We start from the raw sequence: 10,617 nt of genomic DNA, 5'->3' as shown, positions 1-10,617 counted from the left end.
AATAACTTTTAACCAAATAGAAACTGTACAGAGATCATGTGACTATTCTGACAAGAGGTGTCACCAGCAAGGAGTCAGCTTATGGTCCTTATTGATGTGAAAGTTAGAAATACCAATATAACTGTAGCCTGCCAAATTAAAATTTTACTTCCAAAGGAAGCCGTTACTGGCTTTTTATATGCACTAAATATTTAGAGCCATTTTTCTGCTCAGTAAAGGAAAAAAAAAATATATCTATATGAAGTGGCTGACAGCAATAGCCAAGAAGTGCATAATGCAGGCTGCTTGTCCAAACATATTCCTCCTAACTTGCACCATGTACTTCTAGTCCCTTCCTAGAGAGAGCTTGTATGAATGGACAAAGCAGGTTAGAGGTCACTGGCAGCCTAAGCTTTTTCCAAAAGACCTTAAACTGCAGTTCTGCTGTCAGGACTATTCGTTGGAGTTGGCCATAGTGAGAGTGTAAATGCAGATCCAGCTTTGGACATTTTTCTTACTCCTTAAAGGAGATCCAAAGTTAAGAGTGAGAGATTCTTAACTTCAAAGCAAAACAGACAAAAAGGACTCCCTTGGGTAAATCTAAATAATACCTACTCTGAAGTGATTGATGGGGATTGCTAGTAAGGCTAATTCTTGTCATTAAAAATCAACACCTGAGAAGAGGAGTCCTGTCCAGTGTGTCAAAGGGAATAAGCCCTTAGCTCAGGCTCGAGCCAGAAGTTTGGTCATGAGTGGACAAGATCTGTGCTGGGATGAATCTCTGCCCAAAATGAGCTTTCCTTGGGGAGTTATGAAGAAGACAGTGATGGCAGCTGTGTGATCAGCAAACTCATTTCCACTTCCCATCTGTCTGAATGTATGTAGGGCAGGCAGCTATGCCTGTGCAATATAAATGAAACGTATCACCAGTAAGCACATGGCAGGAGTAATTTTGTTTAGGATACGGAGAGCAAAAAATAAGTTTCGCTCAAGTCCTTAAAAGTAAGGTTTAGACTTCTTCCTCTTCTCTCCATTCGCACCCTTCCCCAAATTCAGCCTAAACAATTCCATCATGGTTTCCTTCATAAATAGTCTTACTCCTTTTTGAATGCTTTCTCTTCATTCATTTTCAGAGATAACTCTCAGATTGTCACAGAGCTGTATGTATTTATCATTGTGGCATCTGAAAGTGTGTAAATGGCTTGCAGATGCTCTACCGGACTGTAACCAAACTTGGCTGTGTCAGTTTTAACATACACATGACAAAACCACATTGGCCCCGAACAGGACTCAGCATAATAAGCTCTCTAGGTTCTCCTTCTACATAAACAATTTTATGTCCTTGCTAATTAGAAACAGGCTTCTGTTTCTTTCAAAGTTCATGTGATAGCAATCAGGCCAAAGAATGAGGCACATGCAATATCTGAATGGTTTTATGATAATATTGCCAGGGATCTGAAGTTTATTTTTTGGGAAGTCTGTGTGTATATGTATATGTGTGTGCATGTATCTATATACACACACACACATATAAAAAAGTTAAACAAGCATAACCAGTAAAGCTTCCTGGAATATTTAATGTGGTACATCTAGAGTTCATGCATTTCAGTATATGTTTCACATGGCATATCGTTGACCTTAAACTTAAGTGAATATTTTCTTGCCCTTGTGTCTTAATGTCTTTCAGCATGAACAGATCTTGAAGCTGCTTTATGAATTGGCAACAGCACTGTGGTTTACTGAAAGAAAAATATGAGAACAATCTGTTATTAATTATATACATCTCCACACAAAAAGTCCTTCAGGCTGGACGTACGTTAGGAGCATACATCAGTAACTTTTATCTTATAGCACTACTTCATCATATGGCAATATTCGAACATGAAGTGCTTAAAATAGCTGTGGCCAAATTAACTCTGGACAAATGGGGAATAACTTCATTATTGATCATTTATTGACAGATAAACTGGCACAAGTAAGTGAGGACATGATTTGACTACAACAGTCCAATTACTTAAGAATTTCTTGACAAAAATTACTCAACTGCTGTGCCAATCAACAAAGAAATAATTTTCAAATTTTCCTTTTGATTATAAATCACCACAAACTGTAACTTGCTTTTCACTGGTATCACATGAGTTGCAGACCGGTAGGAGCCAGGAAAGAGGATGGAGAGAAGGCAGGTGGTAACGAAAGCCCTCTCTTGTATGAAAGGGTGTGTTTACAAATTGCAGTGACGGTGGGGGTAATGAACAAGCAGAGATTTCATCTCCTTAGTAGACCCATCTCTTGGGGCTGTAATGTTACTGGAGAATAGTGTGAAATTCGGAGAGATGTTAATAAAAATTCCCTAAGCCAACTGAAGAAGCCAGAAATGTTGATGAATTGCGCACTAGTTAATGTGGGCTGCTTCATGAAGATAAAGATGCGGCCTGGCTTAGTACACGTAGTTGAATCTGGTTCCCTTCAATAAGTCATCAGCATCTGTTTCAGTCCTGAACGCTTTCCGTCTCCAGTTTATACCACTTTAAACTCCCCCCAAAAGATCAGATTAATATTTTCTTGTTTAAGTTTCCATTCCCACCAGAATCCCACTGCAATGGAAACAAATCCTGAAGCTTTTGTCCTGCTTTGTGTGAATGGCAAAGTAACACTTATCCCAGGTGAACTTTTCTATTTAATTTTTTTAATGACTTTGTACCTGAAAGGATTATGCAATTTTTCTCAAAGTCCTTAAAATTCAAGCTCTCTTGTTTTTCAGGAATATTATTCCTTGTACTTTGTAATGCACCTCTGTGCTTCAGGAAGATGCAAAAATAGCTGTTTCAAGTAGTGTTTCTGTGCATGCATGGGAGCTTCTTTCAGAATCTTGGTTTGCTGTGCTGTGCCCACCACTGATATGAAAGGGATGATCTGTCAGTTACCTGCCTTCCTTTTGGCTATAATCATACACATGAAAAAGCTGTGTATAAAGACGGCAGGTTCTTACCATGTTGTTATTTGCAGGTTGTCTGTCTGCCCCATCTTTCCATCTCTCTTTAGAGAGAAAGTATTTCAAGTGTATTCTGGAAACTAGGACTGTATTTTTCTATCCCTTTTTTTGACTGTGAAATTAAGAAATGCTAGCTGTGTTATCACAATCTAATTTAAAGTTTTCTTAGGCTGGATTGTGGCATGTATGTAATATTAAGGCTTGAAAGTGAACTAGTTCTGAAGTTGCAACCCTGGATCAGAAGGTTCTGAGTTCAGTTTCTGCTCCTGATTTACACGATCTTGGATAAAATGGTTTCATTTTTATGCCCCTTCTCCCTGCAGAAAATAAAGACTGACTGTTCCACTTTTCATCCAATACTTGGTGTGTACGTGTGAGCACATGTGCTTAGCTCCAAGCAACAGAGCACTGAAACATGGACATGGCTTTATTGATACTGAAGTGCTAAGATAACTATGTGTTTGTACAGCACCTAGCAGCTGAAAAGCAGAGCATCATTTGGGACATCTAAACACTGTGATGATACAAATAATGATGGTGTGGTTTACTATATAACAGAGGGAGCATGTGTACTTTGGCGGTGAAGTCTGTTTTAGATAATTATCTGCATAGCAGATTGGGAAGAATTTCAATTAGCTACAACACATAAATGAAAAAGCATGACACTTTGACAAGGAAACATTAATTTAGGAGATTAATCTGCAGGATGGATGTTGATTGTAATTTCTGAAGGAAGCAAAAAGGTCAATACTTATTCTAGAGTTTGTACAATGTTAAGGTAATTAGCTTGAGGCATCTTTTTATTTTAAAAAAGTCTTTTAGTAGTAAGATAATGTTAGTTCTACGAAAACTGTCTTACACTGAGGCTAAAATATCATAATTAGTGGTGTCAGTTAAAAAACTCATGCTGGATAGAAATAATTTGACAGGAAGCTTTATATATTGTACTGGTGTTGAGACATTGAACTATAACTGCTGTAGAACTTGTGATCTTTTCCATCTTTGAAAATACCAAGCTTGCTTTCCCAATCCTCTAACTTAACTCCACTGTTTTTTAAATAAACATCTATTCTGCGCAAACTACAAGAAGATTAAGCATTTCTTGCAAGTGTATGGTTAAAGTAGAATAATGGCTTCATTTGTTATTTTTTTTCTTGGATTGATTCGGTTTGCCATTTGTCCCTGGCTCTAATGGAGAGCTGGAGAAGCTCATGTGTCTAGTGCCAGTCAGCAAAGTAAAGGCTGTGTGTCACGAGGGATTTTTTTATTCTACCTTCATAGATGGAGCCAAAGAAATTGTATTGTGCAAATAGGACCTGGAATAGCATGTATCCTTTTCTGTCTGTACTGTTTTTTCTAAATTAAAATATTCACTTTTTTGTTAGTGTCTGTCACTTGTACAACAGAAAATGAACCTAGATTTTCTGATATTAAACAAAGTGTTGTTTACCACTTCCTTGGCATTTACAGTGGAAGTAGTATCATCATTGCCCCCGGGTTAAAGCTGGAATACAGTTAAAGCTCAGATGCACAACTGAGTCACTCTGTAGCAGTTTAGCCACAGCAAAAGAAACCGGGCACAGACACCAGGTAAAAAGCATGGGCCTAAAAACCAGTAAAAGCAGTTTTAAATGTTTTGGTGGTTTTTGTTGTTTTGTTTTGGTTTTTTCTTCTTCCTGTTTGATCTGCTCATGACTCCTGCTGCACTTCAGCTTATGTCTGGTCGTATCATCTGTGGCATTACCAGGGTTGCACTTAGCTGCTTTCTCAGCATAGCTGTTTCCTGTGCTGGACTCTTGTTGTCCAGGACGGGTGTTTGCAATGCTGACAGTTGGTATGCCAGAATAAAGTTCTACTGGAGTGCCCTAACGCAACATTGATAGGTTTCTTGCTCTTGACCTAGGGGTGCGCTTTGCTAGTATTAGATGCTCATGATACATTTTCCGTCTTTTGAACTCTTTCACACCTCATGTGTGGGCTTTAATTGTGGTTTGATTGCTACTTGCTGTAAGGCTTTCAAGGATCCATTCACCTTTCTCTCCTTCACTTCTTTTTGTCTAGTCAGACTGAAAGTCCTCACTCAAGCTCTGTGTCTCATTTGTACAGGTATCAGTTGGGTTAACAATGCAACTGCGTGGTACCATGGTGACATTGCTGTTTTGTGTCTGATTGGTGAATTCAGAAGCATCAGTATTTTTGGACAGACTAACCGAATGGTACACGTGGACATCCACCTAACCTTGTGAACTCTTCTCCTCAAGTGACTGTAGTTTGGATTCTGTGGAGAAGGTTTCTGCTCTGACTTGGCCTTCAAACATGCTACTCTTCCCTGATGCCAGACACCAGTCAGGTAAGGTCATATGAATGACTTTCGCTGCAGGGTAGTCTTTTATGTCACTTGGCATTAATTTTGGTACCCACAGCAAAAATCCCTGTAGCCTGATTCACTTTGCAGTTCTGTATCCTTTTCATCCAAATAACCGAGTGCTTTGAGTATGTTTCTGTTAGTGCAAAATACAATAATTTACCAGAAAGCCAGCATTGGTTCAGTCCTCTGCTAAGGTGCTAGTAATGGAAAGGGTTCCCAGAGCCATGGATGTAGTGAGGTTTTCTATTCAGTTTGATCAGACCGGTTTTGCTTATATGGCTACATTTGTAACATAGCGTGGTCTACCCATAGGTCAGGCAGTAGAGAAGGTTATCATACTATCATCTATTTTTATAAGGATGGGTAATTTCAAAGGAAAACAGAGCTGATTCCCTATGCTTCCCTCTACAGGTTATAAAAATACTTGTGTAATAATTAAATACCTCATCTCAGTTTTCAGATAAGTGATAAAAATGACAAAAAATCCTACTGTTTTTTGAAATTTACTTTCCATATTAACAGTGCAGATAAGCAAAAGGAAATTAACAATTTTGTAAACAACAAAGGACACTAAATACTTCTAAAGTCTCAGGTGAGCCAGTGCATGAACAGCTGCCTATCTGTGCTCACTGCTCCCTCCATCTGCATCAAAGCGCAGTCTTTTTCCACAGAGCATCTGATTCATGAGACAACCTTACAGAAGTTTAATTAGCAAAGGAGTGTGCAATATGTGGCTGTGTTAGATTCCTCAAGTGTTTGGAAAAGGAAAGCTAACGGATGTTTGATTCAAATGTGTCCAATAGAAACGCATCACAGCTCACATCCTTTCGCAGGCTGGGATAAACCTGGGTGGAAGAAAAGCCTTTTTGTTTTCTTTAGTGACCTGCATTACTGTGTGTCCAGTTTCATCTCATTAAGTACAGAACACAAATTCTGCAAAGGCAGTGTCTTTGCATGCAGTCAGAACCCACCTAGGCAGACACCCTTTCCTCACAGGAAATTCTCCAGGGTGACTTCGCAGGTCTGGGGCTGTGACTGGCGTCCTCTGACTTAGAGGAGAATGGAGATGCACGAGTATCAGGAGAAAGCATAATATTTTTGCTTTTCAGCATCATCTATAAGCTTTACTGCTGACACTAGAAGAGTGACAGTAAGAGTGCATTAGATCCGTAAACTCTAGTTTGAGACCTGAAAGCCTTTCCCCAATATATTTTTATAGCCTTGAAATTAAATGAAAAATATTATATAAATAAGATTGTAGAATGACAACCTCCCCCTTTTGTTTAAAGGGACAGATTGCTCATTCCACCAGAACACCCTGAGCACCTCCGTCAGGTAGAAGGCTAACAGGGCTGTGACATGTTTTCAGCTGTGCTTGAGGTGCCTAACTCCAGTCTGAAGGGTATGTGACACTTTCAGCACTGAAAATGCACAGCGTCAGGTGAAAATCAGCAAAAAAACCTTCATGAAATGCTCCCGTTTTCCTCTTGTTTGTAGAACTTTATTATTGGTTCTATAAAATATACAGTGCTCTGTTATAATTAGATGCCTTTATATGATCCTGGGGTCACACATTTATAGAACATGATTCTAGTTATACCAACAGTGATATCAACTGTCGTGCTGGCAGAAAGCTCTTCTGATAGCAACACACCTACATCTCACAGCAAGCAAAGCCAACTACCACAGACAGCAAAGAAAACACTTTCTCTTTTATTAATTCAATGAAATTCCATAAAGGTGAAGGGCAAGGTTAAAGTGAAAACTGATTTAAAAGAAGAACTCAAGGGAGAAAGGAAGCTGTTGCCAAGAATGCTTAAATAACCTTTATCTGCCCCGGTGTTTGTACCAAAGTAACCTCTTAGCTGCTTAAGCAAAAAGCTGTATTTGTTGCTTACTATTCAGTCACTTAGGGAGGCATTTAGTCCCACACTTAGCACGGACTGTGACAGCGGTAGGATTTGTGTACCACTAATAAATCAATGTGGGAATAATACCCCATCAAGAAAAGTTTTGAACTTCTCTTTTCCTTTTGGACAAAATGACCAACTGGAGTAACAAATCTGGCTTCTATAGACTTCTATTTCATGATTTATGCAAACTTTGACTTTTTTACAGTTGCAAAATTTGTAAGAGTAGTCTACCAACTATATTATCTGATGTTTAACAAAAGCTGTTCCCTTACCCAGATGCTGAAGATAGTGTCCTCTATCTGGCTGGCTGTTTGCTCTTGATTATTTCTGAATTGCCCATTCCTCTGACAACTTTGTTTGAGATCTGCTAATAAATTTAGAAGTTACACAGAACATGAGCCTATGTGCACAAAAAATTACTCCTGCATTCTGACTGTTACAGTCTCATTTCCTTTGGGAACCAGCTGATTAACCCAAAACAGAGAGAGCTCCTTGAGCTGTCAGCAGATGCTCTGTAGCCGAGGGCTTAACTTTGTCACACAGCTTGGCAAATTAGTGCGCTCCCACGCCAATTCACTGACTGAGTCAGGTCAGTCTTTTTGTTTGTCTGAAGGCTGGGTTGTGAGATGTGTGGTGGTGTATAGAAAAGGTGCGTTTGCTGTGGAAATAGGTCCATATCCTGTAACACAGACTTATTAGAAAACAGGGCTCCAAGAGAACTTTGGAGTCTGACAGGCCATCCTTCCCACCTCGTGTTGGGCTGATACATGCTTATATCATGGTTTGTAGTTGTTTGCCTTTCTTATTCTGAAATAACTCCATTATCTCCCCAGGCAAGATGTTTTCAGAACTTCCCTACTGTTACCAGAAAACTTTTGAAAGTTGCAAGCTTTACGATCAGTTATATCAAAGTAAGAGTCTGTTGGTCTTGACATCATAGAGGAAGATGTAAAGTATTAACTTATCAGCTGTGTTTAATCCACTAATATACACCATCCTAGCAGGGCACGTATAGACCTCTTCCCTATAGAGAGGCCTGTAAAGTGTCATACAATTTCTGTTCTGTGCTCCTGGTTCTGTGCCTCTGGAGGGGAACAGACTCTGATGGACCCAGACTTTTCTGCCCACTTCTCCGTGAAGGTGAATCCTCTTTCCCCTCTTGTCTGTCCCACTATGTACTCATCCTCTTCTCTTTCTCTTGGCCACACCAATGCTTTCATTCCTAGAGCTCTGTTGCTGTACCAAAACAAGTGGGCTAATGATTGAGGTATAGCTGTGCACTGTTCTAAAGATACCTACAGTGAGCACAATCACTTGTGAAAATGGCACAATAAAGATCTTGGTGTTTTTTTTCTCATAGATGAGGTTATTCTGCTTGCTCTACAAAAACACCTCCGCTATGACCTCAGACAGGAAAGCTGAAAAAGTAACAAAGTCTGTTATAAATATCTACTACAAACTCCACACAAATGTCTAAACCTTCTGGGCTGTTCCCCATGGTAGAGGTGCAAGTTCATAGGGGTGCCAGCTCTCTGAATTTCCAGACCTGTTTCATATGAGAATAACCTGATTCACAAGGGCAGGAACATGTGAGAAAAATTTTCCTGCTGGCCCTGACATCAGCGTCCATCCTGCTGGTGGAGGGACATGGTTTTCAGTGGTCAGTGATAACCTCTCACTGGAGTTGGTGGCTTGTAGTCTTCCCTAAAGCTTAGATCAGGCTACTCTGTGGAGCCAAGGAGTTGTTTGCTGCCTGCTGATGCATCTGTCAGTGCCCAGTAACTAGCTGACCTGCAGGAGCTCGTACAATTGAAGACCTTTCCAAGTTGCCTGCCTACATCATCCTCTGGGCGTCCATCTGGATGTTACTCGATAACCTTTTCCACATCTCTTTATGTATGGGGGTTGTCAGGGTTCTTACACTCAAGGTGTATAGCTGTTGCTCTTGTGGTCTGCTATGTCTTTGCTCTGCTGGCCACCCCATATGCCTCCTTTGGAGGCCTTTGGATATGGAGCCTCCTTTGTTGAGAGCTACTTATTAAGAAAGAGACTGTTGCATGAGAAACAGTTGCTAATATTTCCTGTCTTGTGTTATCAATCATAGTAACTTAGTTATTGCTATCTCATGTATGACTTAAATGACTTAAATTCCCATTACCTGGGAATGCCTTTTTTTAACACTGGACAAGTGCCTCTGGAAAATCTTAACATCTGTACCTGTCTGTAGTGTAAAACTTACAGTTCTGGAGAAAAGCATGAACTCATACGGTAGAACAGGAACTGAAAGCCAAAATACCTAGGTGCTGTTACAAACACTGCGTTGGACTTATCATAGATAGATCATTTTGCTTCTCAGATGTTCTCTTTCCCTTTTACCTTTTTTCTGTTTAGAGTATCATTTCTATGAGGAGTGTGGTCCCATATTATAGAATCATAGAATTATATATGGTATCTGACTTATGCTTCTGCCATAATGCAATTAAATAATACTTTTTAGTGTCTGTCAAATAAACCGAAGTCTGTAAGTGTTTAACAGCACTCTAGTGATAAATCTGTAGTGGTCACAGAGAAGCAAAGTTAACTTCAGCTAACAGCCTAGCCAGAAGTATTACTGCCTGCTCGTCAGTCCGTCATTTTTGCCTACGTAGCTGCAAATGATACAAAGCATTCCTGCCACCACTGCGTCTTTCAGGGTGAGTAAACACATGCCTTGGAGGACTAGTTTTGGCCACTCGTTGTAGTTGGAGGCCAGCTCACTGTTAAGGTCATTTATTAAAAAGGGAGTGTTCTGGTACAGGTCTGTCCTACCTTGGCACCCCAGAAAATGGGACAAATGAGTTCGGTGGCTTCTGGGCCAAATCTAGGACTGCTAGAAATGAGTGCAATTCTATTGAGACAATTGGAGTCATAGTTACTTGTTACCATTTTTAATTAAACAGGCAGAGTTCATTATTACACTGTAGTAGGGGGAAAATTGGAAATGAAATAAGCTCATAGTTATTAACAGGTTAATGGCTTTTTAAAATAAGATCTCTATGTCTTTAATTCATATATTTCCTCAAGGTTATCATGTCTTGATGCAGATGTACTTTAGAGCAAGGGTTTTGTCCTGTGCAATAACCTAGTTCTGTCACTTAGCCCTGAAAAATAAGACGCCGGTGGTATCTGATGTATGAACAATATGCTAGAGAACAAGTGTGTAGAAAGCTGATACAAAGTGTGAAAATGTAAATCAGGTGCCTGCCAAGCCAGGACATGTGTGAAACAACTGTTATCGCAGTGGTGCTGACAGGTGTTAGCAGCAGCCAGCACGTGGGTTTTCTGCTAGTGTTTTTTATTTACTCTTTCTATTAAGTGAATCCCAG

The 10,617-nt window shown here is 39.8% G+C and overlaps 1 protein-coding gene across 2 annotated transcripts in view; it reads left to right on the top strand.

The window, feature by feature from the left end:
• Window positions 1–5,164: 5,164 nt before the first annotated feature.
• Window positions 5,165–10,617, top strand: part of SPATS2L (spermatogenesis associated serine rich 2 like) — a 133,566-nt gene continuing 128,113 nt past the window's right edge. For both annotated transcript variants that reach the window (XM_054209861.1, XM_054209857.1), the window contains exon 1: window positions 5,165–5,321. The gene's annotated coding sequence lies outside the window, so the exon portion shown is untranslated. The remainder of the gene's footprint in view (window positions 5,322–10,617) is intronic.

This window comes from Rissa tridactyla, chromosome 7, assembly GCF_028500815.1.
Source record: "Rissa tridactyla isolate bRisTri1 chromosome 7, bRisTri1.patW.cur.20221130, whole genome shotgun sequence".
Lineage (NCBI taxonomy): Eukaryota > Metazoa > Chordata > Aves > Charadriiformes > Laridae > Rissa > Rissa tridactyla.
This window is presented reverse-complemented; position numbering and strand designations above follow the sequence as displayed.